We start from the raw sequence: 14,909 nt of genomic DNA on the forward strand, positions 1-14,909 counted from the left end.
ATTTCATGGAATTTACTCCCTTTCTCTTCGCTGCTTTGCTTCCGATGCTGCCCATATGCTCATTTCCACTATTTGTACTGCTGCTTTCCATTTCTTCTCTTCTGCACAGCTTTGTCCTTGGTTTCAATCCCCAGTTCTTTACCCTCTGCAAGACTATTTCTACTGCTTTTCATGTTGGAATCCACACCAAATGCACCATTGGAACGGGTGCAAGATTGCCACTGCACTCGGCGTTGTAACATCTGGAACCTAGAGGACACACATCAGAGGGCGTTGGTGGTATAGTGGTGAGCATAGCTGCCTTCCAAGCAGTTGACCCGGGTTCGATTCCCGGCCAACGCAGTGCAAATATTTATATATTCTCCAAGCAGGATATATTTTAATGCAACATGTCACAAAACTGAAATATCAGAAACAGAATAATCAGCCGTTATATAAAAAAATAAACAAACACGTAGGTAGACATCTCGATCGCCTCATCTGCTACATTCATTGTCCCAATATATGCTATTTTCCATAAAGCACTCAGCACTCACATGTGCTGATAATAAATATTTTGCTGGGGGCATGCAATGAAAGGGCTGAGCCCCGACCAGACATTATAACCCCAGCATCCCTATTTTAAAAAGCATTTATAGGCGATATCTAGCCTCTGAAAATAATAGGCAAGATCCACCGATAAATCTGGCAAAAGTCCCCAAGATTTTGTGCATACTTGTGCTCTCACCTGAATGCAGCGCCACCTTGTAACCATCGGATGTAACTGCGGCTCAGAAAAATGTTTTATCAGAGGGCAAGTTGAGAGGACTCCAAGTGCCAGATTTCCACGGAAAGAGCCTCTCACTGCAGCTGGAAGGTTGGATACTTCAAATTGGCATAGTTTCCTGTCCAGCGTCCTCTCACGTCCCGAACGCTCCCAAACGCTCAAAAGCCTCGCCCTCACCGGGTAGATCTCTGGCTCCCAGGTAAAGCCAAATCCTGAGTATGCTAGTGCTAGGATCACAGAGAAAGGACAGGGACAGAGAGCTGCTGTCTTGGTAAAGGCCTGAAACGGCTAATTCCTAAGAGGGTCTGCACTTTCAGTTATGACTGAATGTGAGTGGGGAAGATGAAGATTTTCTGTACCCAGCATACCTTGCGATGTGCTTAGGCAAATGAGGAGAGAGCCCCACCAATCCCTTGCCACTCCGCTGAAAGCTCCTCCTCTGCATAAAGAGAGCACTTTCACAAGGGAGCAGAGTGGCGCAGCGGAAGCGTGCTGGGCCCATAACCCAGAGGTCGATGGATCTAAACCATCCTCTGCTAATATTGCTTGATTTTTCTTCCTAGGACTAATCTGTCATTTCCACCCTGCCAGCAAGGAAAAGCGCAGGCTTGTGCTAGCTATGTGAGAAAAGACTTCTCAACTATCTGTCTCTGCTGTAAATCAAGAGAGTGATCGTCAAAGGATCAACCCTATACTTTGAAAGTAAAGATACCCAATTAGAAGCATAAATGACAGGTGGGACCTTCACACGTTTTTCGGGGCATGCTTTGAATTTCATTCTTCCCTTTTTGTTCTGCTTTTATCAATCTTCTATGCATTTCATGGAATTTACTCCCTTTCTCTTCGCTGCTTTGCTTCCGATGCTGCCCATATGCTCATTTCCACTATTTGTACTGCTGCTTTCCATTTCTTCTCTTCTGCACAGCTTTGTCCTTGGTTTCAATCCCCAGTTCTTTACCCTCTGCAAGACAATTTCTACTGCTTTTCATGTTGGAATCCACACCAAATGCACCATTGGAACGGGTGCAAGATTGCCACTGCACTTGGCGTTGTAACATCTGGAACCTAGAGGACACACTTCAGAGGGCGTTGGTGGTATAGTGGTGAGCATAGCTGCCTTCCAAGCAGTTGACCCGGGTTCGATTCCCGGCCAACGCAGTGCAAATATTTATATATTCTCCAAGCAGGATATATTTTAATGCAACATGTCACAAAACTGAAATATCAGAAACAGAATAATCAGCCGTTATATAAAAAAATAAACAAACACGTAGGTAGACATCTCGATCGCCTCATCTGCTACATTCATTGTCCCAATATATGCTATTTTCCATAAAGCACTCAGCACTCACATGTGCTGATAATAAATATTTTGCTGGGGGCAGGCAATGAAAGGGCTGAGCCCCGACCAGACATTATAACCCCAGCATCCCTATTTTAAAAAGCATTTATAGGCGATATCTAGCCTCTGAAAATAATAGGCAAGATCCACCGATAAATCTGGCAAAAGTCCCCAAGATTTTGTGCATACTTGTGCTCTCACCTGAATGCAGCGCCACCTTGTAACCATCGGATGTAACTGCGGCTCAGAAAAATGTTTTATCAGAGGGCAAGTTGAGAGGACTCCAAGTGCCAGATTTCCACGGAAAGAGCCTCTCACTGCAGCTGGAAGGTTGGATACTTCAAATTGGCATAGTTTCCTGTCCAGCGTCCTCTCACGTCCCGAACGCTCCCAAACGCTCAAAAGCCTCACACCGGGCAAGCCCTCACCGGGTAGATCTCTGGCTCCCAGGTAAAGCCAAATCCTGAGTATGCTAGTGCTAGGATCACAGAGAAAGGACAGGGACAGAGAGCTGCTGTCTTGGTAAAGGCCTGAAACGGCTAATTCCTAAGAGGGTCTGCACTTTCAGTTATGACTGAATGTGAGTGGGGAAGATGAAGATTTTCTGTACCCAGCATACCTTGCGATGTGCTTAGGCAAATGAGGAGAGAGCCCCACCAATCCCTTGCCACTCCGCTGAAAGCTCCTCCTCTGCATAAAGAGAGCACTTTCACAAGGGAGCAGAGTGGCGCAGCGGAAGCGTGCTGGACCCATAACCCAGAGGTCGATGGATCTAAACCATCCTCTGCTAATATTGCTTGATTTTTCTTCCTAGGACTAATCTGTCATTTCCACCCTGCCAGCAAGGAAAAGCGCAGGCTTGTGCTAGTTATGTGAGAAAAGACTTCTCAACTATCTGTCTCTGCTGTAAATCAAGAGAGTGATCGTCAAAGGATCAACCCTATACTTTGAAAGTAAAGATACCCAATTAGAAGCATAAATGACAGGTGGGACCTTCACACGTTTTTCGGGGCATGCTTTGAATTTCATTCTTCCCTTTTTGTTCTGCTTTTATCAATCTCCTATGCATTTCATGGAATTTACTCCCTTTCTCTTCGCTGCTTTGCTTCCGATGCTGCCCATATGCTCATTTCCACTATTTGTACTGCTGCTTTCCATTTCTTCTCTTCTGCACAGCTTTGTCCTTGGTTTCAATCCCCAGTTCTTTACCCTCTGCAAGACTATTTCTACTGCTTTTCATGTTGGAATCCACACCAAATGCACCATTGGAACGGGTGCAAGATTGCCACTGCACTCGGCGTTGTAACATCTGGAACCTAGAGGACACACATCAGAGGGCGTTGGTGGTATAGTGGTGAGCATAGCTGCCTTCCAAGCAGTTGACCCGGGTTCGATTCCCGGCCAACGCAGTGCAAATATTTATATATTCTCCAAGCAGGATATATTTTAATGCAACATGTCACAAAACTGAAATATCAGAAACAGAATAATCAGCCGTTATATAAAAAAATAAACAAACACGTAGGTAGACATCTCGATCGCCTCATCTGCTACATTCATTGTCCCAATATATGCTATTTTCCATAAAGCACTCAGCACTCACATGTGCTGATAATAAATATTTTGCTGGGGGCAGGCAATGAAAGGGCTGAGCCCCGACCAGACATTATAACCCCAGCATCCCTATTTTAAAAAGCATTTATAGGCGATATCTAGCCTCTGAAAATAATAGGCAAGATCCACCGATAAATCTGGCAAAAGTCCCCAAGATTTTGTGCATACTTGTGCTCTCACCTGAATGCAGCGCCACCTTGTAACCATCGGATGTAACTGCGGCTCAGAAAAATGTTTTATCAGAGGGCAAGTTGAGAGGACTCCAAGTGCCAGATTTCTACGGAAAGAGCCTCTCACTGCAGCTGGAAGGTTGGATACTTCAAATTGGCATAGTTTCCTGTCCAGCGTCCTCTCACGTCCCGAACGCTCCCAAACGCTCAAAAGCCTCGCCCTCACCGGGTAGATCTCTGGCTCCCAGGTAAAGCCAAATCCTGAGTATGCTAGTGCTAGGATCACAGAGAAAGGACAGGGACAGAGAGCTGCTGTCTTGGTAAAGGCCTGAAACGGCTAATTCCTAAGAGGGTCTGCACTTTCAGTTATGACTGAATGTGAGTGGGGAAGATGAAGATTTTCTGTACCCAGCATACCTTGCGATGTGCTTAGGCAAATGAGGAGAGAGCCCCACCAATCCCTTGCCACTCCGCTGAAAGCTCCTCCTCTGCATAAAGAGAGCACTTTCACAAGGGAGCAGAGTGGCGCAGCGGAAGCGTGCTGGGCCCATAACCCAGAGGTCGATGGATCTAAACCATCCTCTGCTAATATTGCTTGATTTTTCTTCCTAGGACTAATCTGTCATTTCCACCCTGCCAGCAAGGAAAAGCGCAGGCTTGTGCTAGCTATGTGAGAAAAGACTTCTCAACTATCTGTCTCTGCTGTAAATCAAGAGAGTGATCGTCAAAGGATCAACCCTATACTTTGAAAGTAAAGATACCCAATTAGAAGCATAAATGACAGGTGGGACCTTCACACATTTTTCGGGGCATGCTTTGAATTTCATTCTTCCCTTTTTGTTCTGCTTTTATCAATCTCCTATGCATTTCATGGAATTTACTCCCTTTCTCTTCGCTGCTTTGCTTCCAATGCTGCCCATATGCTCATTTCCACTATTTGTACTGCTGCTTTCCATTTCTTCTCTTCTGCACAGCTTTGTCCTTGGTTTCAATCCCCAGTTCTTTACCCTCTGCAAGACTATTTCTACTGCTTTTCATGTTGGAATCCACACCAAATGCACCATTGGAACGGGTGCAAGATTGCCACTGCACTCGGCGTTGTAACATCTGGAACCTAGAGGACACACATCAGAGGGCGTTGGTGGTATAGTGGTGAGCATAGCTGCCTTTCCAAGCAGTTGACCCGGGTTCGATTCCAGGCCAACGCAGTGCAAATATTTATATATTCTCCAAGCAGGATATATTTTAATGCAACATGTCACAAAACTGAAATATCAGAAACAGAATAATCAGCCGTTATATAAAAAAATAAACAAACACGTAGGTAGACATCTCGATCGCCTCATCTGCTACATTCATTGTCCCAATATATGCTATTTTCCATAAAGCACTCAGCACTCACATGTGCTGATAATAAATATTTTGCTGGGGGCAGGCAATGAAAGGGCTGAGCCCCGACCAGACATTATAACCCCAGCATCCCTATTTTAAAAAGCATTTATAGGAGATATCTAGCCTCTGAAAATAATAGGCAAGATCCACCGATAAATCTGGCAAAAGTCCCCAAGATTTTGTGCATACTTGTGCTCTCACCTGAATGCAGCGCCACCTTGTAACCATCGGATGTAACTGCGGCTCAGAAAAATGTTTTATCAGAGGGCGAGTTGAGAGGACTCCAAGTGCCAGATTTCCACGGAAAGAGCCTCTCACTGCAGCTGGAAGGTTGGATACTTCAAATTGGCATAGTTTCCTGTCCAGCGTCCTCTCACGTCCCGAACGCTCCCAAACGCTCAAAAGCCTCACACCGGGCAAGCCCTCACCGGGTAGATCTCTGGCTCCCAGGTAAAGCCAAATCCTGAGTATGCTAGTGCTAGGATCACAGAGAAAGGACAGGGACAGAGAGCTGCTGTCTTGGTAAAGGCCTGAAACGGCTAATTCCTAAGAGGGTCTGCACTTTCAGTTATGACTGAATGTGAGTGGGGAAGATGAAGATTTTCTGTACCCAGCATACCTTGCGATGTGCTTAGGCAAATGAGGAGAGAGCCCCACCAATCCCTTGCCACTCCGCTGAAAGCTCCTCCTCTGCATAAAGAGAGCACTTTCACAAGGGAGCAGAGTGGCGCAGCGGAAGCGTGCTGGGCCCATAACCCAGAGGTCGATGGATCGAAACCATCCTCTGCTAATATTGCTTGATTTTTCTTCCTAGGACTAATCTGTCATTTCCACCCTGCCAGCAAGGAAAAGCGCAGGCTTGTGCTAGCTATGTGAGAAAAGACTTCTCAACTATCTGTCTCTGCTGTAAATCAAGAGAGTGATCGTCAAAGGATCAACCCTATACTTTGAAAGTAAAGATACCCAATTAGAAGCATAAATGACAGGTGGGACCTTCACACGTTTTTCGGGGCATGCTTTGAATTTCATTCTTCCCTTTTTGTTCTGCTTTTATCAATCTTCTATGCATTTCATGGAATTTACTCCCTTTCTCTTCGCTGCTTTGCTTCCGATGCTGCCCATATGCTCATTTCCACTATTTGTACTGCTGCTTTCCATTTCTTCTCTTCTGCACAGCTTTGTCCTTGGTTTCAATCCCCAGTTCTTTACCCTCTGCAAGACAATTTCTACTGCTTTTCATGTTGGAATCCACACCAAATGCACCATTGGAACGGGTGCAAGATTGCCACTGCACTTGGCGTTGTAACATCTGGAACCTAGAGGACACACTTCAGAGGGCGTTGGTGGTATAGTGGTGAGCATAGCTGCCTTCCAAGCAGTTGACCCGGGTTCGATTCCCGGCCAACGCAGTGCAAATATTTATATATTCTCCAAGCAGGATATATTTTAATGCAACATGTCACAAAACTGAAATATCAGAAACAGAATAATCAGCCGTTATATAAAAAAATAAACAAACACGTAGGTAGACATCTCGATCGCCTCATCTGCTACATTCATTGTCCCAATATATGCTATTTTCCATAAAGCACTCAGCACTCACATGTGCTGATAATAAATATTTTGCTGGGGGCAGGCAATGAAAGGGCTGAGCCCCGACCAGACATTATAACCCCAGCATCCCTATTTTAAAAAGCATTTATAGGCGATATCTAGCCTCCGAAAATAATAGGCAAGATCCACCGATAAATCTGGCAAAAGTCCCCAAGATTTTGTGCATACTTGTGCTCTCACCTGAATGCAGCGCCACCTTGTAACCATCGGATGTAACTGCGGCTCAGAAAAATGTTTTATCAGAGGGCAAGTTGAGAGGACTCCAAGTGCCAGATTTCCACGGAAAGAGCCTCTCACTGCAGCTGGAAGGTTGGATACTTCAAATTGGCATAGTTTCCTGTCCAGCGTCCTCTCACGTCCCGAACGCTCCCAAACGCTCAAAAGCCTCGCCCTCACCGGGTAGATCTCTGGCTCCCAGGTAAAGCCAAATCCTGAGTATGCTAGTGCTAGGATCACAGAGAAAGGACAGGGACAGAGAGCTGCTGTCTTGGTAAAGGCCTGAAACGGCTAATTCCTAAGAGGGTCTGCACTTTCAGTTATGACTGAATGTGAGTGGGGAAGATGAAGATTTTCTGTACCCAGCATACCTTGCGATGTGCTTAGGCAAATGAGGAGAGAGCCCCACCAATCCCTTGCCACTCCGCTGAAAGCTCCTCCTCTGCATAAAGAGAGCACTTTCACAAGGGAGCAGAGTGGCGCAGCGGAAGCCTGCTGGGCCCATAACCCAGAGGTCGATGGATCGAAACCATCCTCTGCTAATATTGCTTGATTTTTCTTCCTAGGACTAATCTGTCATTTCCACCCTGCCAGCAAGGAAAAGCGCAGGCTTGTGCTAGCTATGTGAGAAAAGACTTCTCAACTATCTGTCTCTGCTGTAAATCAAGAGAGTGATCGTCAAAGGATCAACCCTATACTTTGAAAGTAAAGATACCCAATTAGAAGCATAAATGACAGGTGGGACCTTCACACGTTTTTCGGGGCATGCTTTGAATTTCATTCTTCCCTTTTTGTTCTGCTTTTATCAATCTCCTATGCATTTCATGGAATTTACTCCCTTTCTCTTCGCTGCTTTGCTTCCGATGCTGCCCATATGCTCATTTCCACTATTTGTACTGCTGCTTTCCATTTCTTCTCTTCTGCACAGCTTTGTCCTTGGTTTCAATCCCCAGTTCTTTACCCTCTGCAAGACAATTTCTACTGCTTTTCATGTTGGAATCCACACCAAATGCACCATTGGAACGGGTGCAAGATTGCCACTGCACTCGGCGTTGTAACATCTGGAACCTAGAGGACACACATCAGAGGGCGTTGGTGGTATAGTGGTGAGCATAGCTGCCTTCCAAGCAGTTGACCCGGGTTCGATTCCCGGCCAACGCAGTGCAAATATTTATATATTCTCCAAGCAGGATATATTTTAATGCAACATGTCACAAAACTGAAATATCAGAAACAGAATAATCAGCCGTTATATAAAAAAATAAACAAACACGTAGGTAGACATCTCGATCGCCTCATCTGCTACATTCATTGTCCCAATATATGCTATTTTCCATAAAGCACTCAGCACTCACATGTGCTGATAATAAATATTTTGCTGGGGGCAGGCAATGAAAGGGCTGAGCCCCGACCAGACATTATAACCCCAGCATCCCTATTTTAAAAAGAATTTATAGGCGATATCTAGCCTCTGAAAATAATAGGCAAGATCCACCGATAAATCTGGCAAAAGTCCCCAAGATTTTGTGCATACTTGTGCTCTCACCTGAATGCAGCGCCACCTTGTAACCATCGGATGTAACTGCGGCTCAGAAAAATGTTTTATCAGAGGGCAAGTTGAGAGGACTCCAAGTACCAGATTTCCACGGAAAGAGCCTCTCACTGCAGCTGGAAGGTTGGATACTTCAAATTGGCATAGTTTCCTGTCCAGCGTCCTCTCACGTCCCGAACGCTCCCAAACGCTCAAAAGCCTCACACCGGGCAAGCCCTCACCGGGTAGATCTCTGGCTCCCAGGTAAAGCCAAATCCTGAGTATGCTAGTGCTAGGATCACAGAGAAAGGACAGGGACAGAGAGCTGCTGTCTTGGTAAAGGCCTGAAACGGCTAATTCCTAAGAGGGTCTGCACTTTCAGTTATGACTGAATGTGAGTGGGGAAGATGAAGATTTTCTGTACCCAGCATACCTTGCGATGTGCTTAGGCAAATGAGGAGAGAGCCCCACCAATCCCTTGCCACTCCGCTGAAAGCTCCTCCTCTGCATAAAGAGAGCACTTTCACAAGGGAGCAGAGTGGCGCAGCGGAAGCGTGCTGGGCCCATAACCCAGAGGTCGATGGATCGAAACCATCCTCTGCTAATATTGCTTGATTTTTCTTCCTAGGACTAATCTGTCATTTCCACCCTGCCAGCAAGGAAAAGCGCAGGCTTGTGCTAGCTATGTGAGAAAAGACTTCTCAACTATCTGTCTCTGCTGTAAATCAAGAGAGTGATCGTCAAAGGATCAACCCTATACTTTGAAAGTAAAGATACCCAATTAGAAGCATAAATGACAGGTGGGACCTTCACACGTTTTTCGGGGCATGCTTTGAATTTCATTCTTCCCTTTTTGTTCTGCTTTTATCAATCTTCTATGCATTTCATGGAATTTACTCCCTTTCTCTTCGCTGCTTTGCTTCCGATGCTGCCCATATGCTCATTTCCACTATTTGTACTGCTGCTTTCCATTTCTTCTCTTCTGCACAGCTTTGTCCTTGGTTTCAATCCCCAGTTCTTTACCCTCTGCAAGACAATTTCTACTGCTTTTCATGTTGGAATCCACACCAAATGCACCATTGGAACGGGTGCAAGATTGCCACTGCACTTGGCGTTGTAACATCTGGAACCTAGAGGACACACTTCAGAGGGCGTTGGTGGTATAGTGGTGAGCATAGCTGCCTTCCAAGCAGTTGACCCGGGTTCGATTCCCGGCCAACGCAGTGCAAATATTTATATATTCTCCAAGCAGGATATATTTTAATGCAACATGTCACAAAACTGAAATATCAGAAACAGAATAATCAGCCGTTATATAAAAAAATAAACAAACACGTAGGTAGACATCTCGATCGCCTCATCTGCTACATTCATTGTCCCAATATATGCTATTTTCCATAAAGCACTCAGCACTCACATGTGCTGATAATAAATATTTTGCTGGGGGCAGGCAATGAAAGGGCTGAGCCCCGACCAGACATTATAACCCCAGCATCCCTATTTTAAAAAGCATTTATAGGCGATATCTAGCCTCCGAAAATAATAGGCAAGATCCACCGATAAATCTGGCAAAAGTCCCCAAGATTTTGTGCATACTTGTGCTCTCACCTGAATGCAGCGCCACCTTGTAACCATCGGATGTAACTGCGGCTCAGAAAAATGTTTTATCAGAGGGCAAGTTGAGAGGACTCCAAGTGCCAGATTTCCACGGAAAGAGCCTCTCACTGCAGCTGGAAGGTTGGATACTTCAAATTGGCATAGTTTCCTGTCCAGCGTCCTCTCACGTCCCGAACGCTCCCAAACGCTCAAAAGCCTCGCCCTCACCGGGTAGATCTCTGGCTCCCAGGTAAAGCCAAATCCTGAGTATGCTAGTGCTAGGATCACAGAGAAAGGACAGGGACAGAGAGCTGCTGTCTTGGTAAAGGCCTGAAACGGCTAATTCCTAAGAGGGTCTGCACTTTCAATTATGACTGAATGTGAGTGGGGAAGATGAAGATTTTCTGTACCCAGCATACCTTGCGATGTGCTTAGGCAAATGAGGAGAGAGCCCCACCAATCCCTTGCCACTCCGCTGAAAGCTCCTCCTCTGCATAAAGAGAGCACTTTCACAAGGGAGCAGAGTGGCGCAGCGGAAGCCTGCTGGGCCCATAACCCAGAGGTCGATGGATCGAAACCATCCTCTGCTAATATTGCTTGATTTTTCTTCCTAGGACTAATCTGTCATTTCCACCCTGCCAGCAAGGAAAAGCGCAGGCTTGTGCTAGCTATGTGAGAAAAGACTTCTCAACTATCTGTCTCTGCTGTAAATCAAGAGAGTGATCGTCAAAGGATCAACCCTATACTTTGAAAGTAAAGATACCCAATTAGAAGCATAAATGACAGGTGGGACCTTCACACGTTTTTCGGGGCATGCTTTGAATTTCATTCTTCCCTTTTTGTTCTGCTTTTATCAATCTCCTATGCATTTCATGGAATTTACTCCCTTTCTCTTCGCTGCTTTGCTTCCGATGCTGCCCATATGCTCATTTCCACTATTTGTACTGCTGCTTTCCATTTCTTCTCTTCTGCACAGCTTTGTCCTTGGTTTCAATCCCCAGTTCTTTACCCTCTGCAAGACAATTTCTACTGCTTTTCATGTTGGAATCCACACCAAATGCACCATTGGAACGGGTGCAAGATTGCCACTGCACTCGGCGTTGTAACATCTGGAACCTAGAGGACACACATCAGAGGGCGTTGGTGGTATAGTGGTGAGCATAGCTGCCTTCCAAGCAGTTGACCCGGGTTCGATTCCCGGCCAACGCAGTGCAAATATTTATATATTCTCCAAGCAGGATATATTTTAATGCAACATGTCACAAAACTGAAATATCAGAAACAGAATAATCAGCCGTTATATAAAAAAATAAACAAACACGTAGGTAGACATCTCGATCGCCTCATCTGCTACATTCATTGTCCCAATATATGCTATTTTCCATAAAGCACTCAGCACTCACATGTGCTGATAATAAATATTTTGCTGGGGGCAGGCAATGAAAGGGCTGAGCCCCGACCAGACATTATAACCCCAGCATCCCTATTTTAAAAAGAATTTATAGGCGATATCTAGCCTCTGAAAATAATAGGCAAGATCCACCGATAAATCTGGCAAAAGTCCCCAAGATTTTGTGCATACTTGTGCTCTCACCTGAATGCAGCGCCACCTTGTAACCATCGGATGTAACTGCGGCTCAGAAAAATGTTTTATCAGAGGGCAAGTTGAGAGGACTCCAAGTACCAGATTTCCACGGAAAGAGCCTCTCACTGCAGCTGGAAGGTTGGATACTTCAAATTGGCATAGTTTCCTGTCCAGCGTCCTCTCACGTCCCGAACGCTCCCAAACGCTCAAAAGCCTCACACCGGGCAAGCCCTCACCGGGTAGATCTCTGGCTCCCAGGTAAAGCCAAATCCTGAGTATGCTAGTGCTAGGATCACAGAGAAAGGACAGGGACAGAGAGCTGCTGTCTTGGTAAAGGCCTGAAACGGCTAATTCCTAAGAGGGTCTGCACTTTCAGTTATGACTGAATGTGAGTGGGGAAGATGAAGATTTTCTGTACCCAGCATACCTTGCGATGTGCTTAGGCAAATGAGGAGAGAGCCCCACCAATCCCTTGCCACTCCGCTGAAAGCTCCTCCTCTGCATAAAGAGAGCACTTTCACAAGGGAGCAGAGTGGCGCAGCGGAAGCGTGCTGGGCCCATAACCCAGAGGTCGATGGATCGAAACCATCCTCTGCTAATATTGCTTGATTTTTCTTCCTAGGACTAATCTGTCATTTCCACCCTGCCAGCAAGGAAAAGCGCAGGCTTGTGCTAGCTATATGAGAAAAGACTTCTCAACTATCTGTCTCTGCTGTAAATCAAGAGAGTGATCGTCAAAGGATCAACCCTATACTTTGAAAGTAAAGATACCCAATTAGAAGCATAAATGACAGGTGGGACCTTCACACGTTTTTCGGGGCATGCTTTGAATTTCATTCTTCCCTTTTTGTTCTGCTTTTATCAATCTCCTATGCATTTCATGGAATTTACTCCCTTTCTCTTCGCTGCTTTGCTTCCGATGCTGCCCATATGCTCATTTCCACTATTTGTACTGCTGCTTTCCATTTCTTCTCTTCTGCACAGCTTTGTCCTTGGTTTCAATCCCCAGTTCTTTACCCTCTGCAAGACAATTTCTACTGCTTTTCATGTTGGAATCCACACCAAATGCACCATTGGAACGGGTGCAAGATTGCCACTGCACTCGGCGTTGTAACATCTGGAACCTAGAGGACACACATCAGAGGGCGTTGGTGGTATAGTGGTGAGCATAGCTGCCTTCCAAGCAGTTGACCCGCGTTCGATTCCCGGCCAACGCAGTGCAAATATTTATATATTCTCCAAGCAGGATATATTTTAATGCAACATGTCACAAAACTGAAATATCAGAAACAGAATAATCAGCCGTTATATAAAAAAATAAACAAACACGTAGGTAGACATCTCGATCGCCTCATCTGCTACATTCATTGTCCCAATATATGCTATTTTCCATAAAGCACTCAGCACTCACATGTGCTGATAATAAATATTTTGCTGGGGGCAGGCAATGAAAGGGCTGAGCCCCGACCAGACATTATAACCCCAGCATCCCTATTTTAAAAAGCATTTATAGGCGATATCTAGCCTCTGAAAATAATAGGCAAGATCCACCGATAAATCTGGCAAAAGTCCCCAAGATTTTGTGCATACTTGTGCTCTCACCTGAATGCAGCGCCACCTTGTAACCATCGGATGTAACTGCGGCTCAGAAAAATGTTTTATCAGAGGGCAAGTTGAGAGGACTCCAAGTGCCAGATTTCCACGGAAAGAGCCTCTCACTGCAGCTGGAAGGTTGGATACTTCAAATTGGCATAGTTTCCTGTCCAGCGTCCTCTCACGTCCCGAACGCTCCCAAACGCTCAAAAGCCTCACACCGGGCAAGCCCTCACCGGGTAGATCTCTGGCTCCCAGGTAAAGCCAAAGCCTGAGTATGCTAGTGCTAGGATCACAGAGAAAGGACAGGGACAGAGAGCTGCTGTCTTGGTAAAGGCCTGAAACGGCTAATTCCTAAGAGGGTCTGCACTTTCAGTTATGACTGAATGTGAGTGGGGAAGATGAAGATTTTCTGTACCCAGCACACCTTGCGATGTGCTTAGGCAAATGAGGAGAGAGCCCCACCAATCCCTTGCCACTCCGCTGAAAGCTCCTCCTCTGCATAAAGAGAGCACTTTCACAAGGGAGCAGAGTGGCGCAGCGGAAGCGTGCTGGGCCCATAACCCAGAGGTCGATGGATCGAAACCATCCTCTGCTAATATTGCTTGATTTTTCTTCCTATGACTAATCTGTCATTTCCACCCTGCCAGCAAGGAAAAGCACAGGCTTGTGCTAGCTATGTGAGAAAAGACTTCTCAACTATCTGTCTCTGCTGTAAATCAAGAGAGTGATCGTCAAAGGATCAACCCTATACTTTGAAAGTAAAGATACCCAATTAGAAGCATAAATGACAGGTGGGACCTTCACACGTTTTTCGGGGCATGCTTTGAATTTCATTCTTCCCTTTTTGTTCTGCTTTTATCAATCTCCTATGCATTTCATGGAATTTACTCCCTTTCTCTTCGCTGCTTTGCTTCCGATGCTGCCCATATGCTCATTTCCACTATTTGTACTGCTGCTTTCCATTTCTTCTCTTCTGCACAGCTTTGTCCTTGGTTTCAATCCCCAGTTCTTTACCCTCTGCAAGACAATTTCTACTGCTTTTCATGTTGGAATCCACACCAAATGCACCATTGGAACGGGTGCAAGATTGCCACTGCACTCGGCGTTGTAACATCTGGAACCTAGAGGACACACATCAGAGGGCGTTGATGGTATAGTGGTGAGCATAGCTGCCTTCCAAGCAGTTGACCCGGGTTCGATTCCCGGCCAACGCAGTGCAAATATTTATATATTCTCCAAGCAGGATATATTTTAATGCAACATGTCACAAAACTGAAATATCAGAAACAGAATAATCAGCCGTTATATAAAAAAATAAACAAACACGTAGGTAGACATCTCGATCGCCTCATCTGCTACATTCATTGTCCCAATATATGCTATTTTCCATAAAGCACTCAGCACTCACATGTGCTGATAATAAATATTTTGCTGGGGGCAGGCAATGAAAGGGCTGAGCCCCGACCAGACATTATAACCCCAGCATC

The 14,909-nt window shown here is 45.5% G+C and overlaps 7 non-coding genes across 7 annotated transcripts; all 7 read left to right on the top strand.

The window, feature by feature from the left end:
- The first annotated feature begins 270 nt into the window (after nt 1–270).
- Nucleotides 271–342, top strand: TRNAG-UCC (transfer RNA glycine (anticodon UCC)). The gene has a single exon. It is a non-coding gene; the product is annotated as a tRNA-Gly (tRNA).
- Nucleotides 343–1,852: 1,510 nt separating this feature from the next.
- TRNAG-UCC (transfer RNA glycine (anticodon UCC)) lies at nt 1,853–1,924 on the top strand. Its single transcript has one exon. It is a non-coding gene; the product is annotated as a tRNA-Gly (tRNA).
- Nucleotides 1,925–3,445: 1,521 nt separating this feature from the next.
- TRNAG-UCC (transfer RNA glycine (anticodon UCC)) lies at nt 3,446–3,517 on the top strand. The gene has a single exon. It is a non-coding gene; the product is annotated as a tRNA-Gly (tRNA).
- A 3,104-nt stretch (nt 3,518–6,621) lies between these two features.
- TRNAG-UCC (transfer RNA glycine (anticodon UCC)) lies at nt 6,622–6,693 on the top strand. The gene has a single exon. It is a non-coding gene; the product is annotated as a tRNA-Gly (tRNA).
- Nucleotides 6,694–8,203: 1,510 nt separating this feature from the next.
- On the top strand, nt 8,204–8,275 carry TRNAG-UCC (transfer RNA glycine (anticodon UCC)). Its single transcript has one exon. It is a non-coding gene; the product is annotated as a tRNA-Gly (tRNA).
- Nucleotides 8,276–9,796: 1,521 nt separating this feature from the next.
- TRNAG-UCC (transfer RNA glycine (anticodon UCC)) lies at nt 9,797–9,868 on the top strand. Its single transcript has one exon. It is a non-coding gene; the product is annotated as a tRNA-Gly (tRNA).
- A 1,510-nt stretch (nt 9,869–11,378) lies between these two features.
- TRNAG-UCC (transfer RNA glycine (anticodon UCC)) lies at nt 11,379–11,450 on the top strand. Its single transcript has one exon. It is a non-coding gene; the product is annotated as a tRNA-Gly (tRNA).
- The last annotated feature ends 3,459 nt before the right edge of the window (nt 11,451–14,909 follow it).

This window comes from Triturus cristatus, chromosome 11, assembly GCF_964204655.1.
Source record: "Triturus cristatus chromosome 11, aTriCri1.1, whole genome shotgun sequence".
NCBI lineage: Eukaryota > Metazoa > Chordata > Amphibia > Caudata > Salamandridae > Triturus > Triturus cristatus.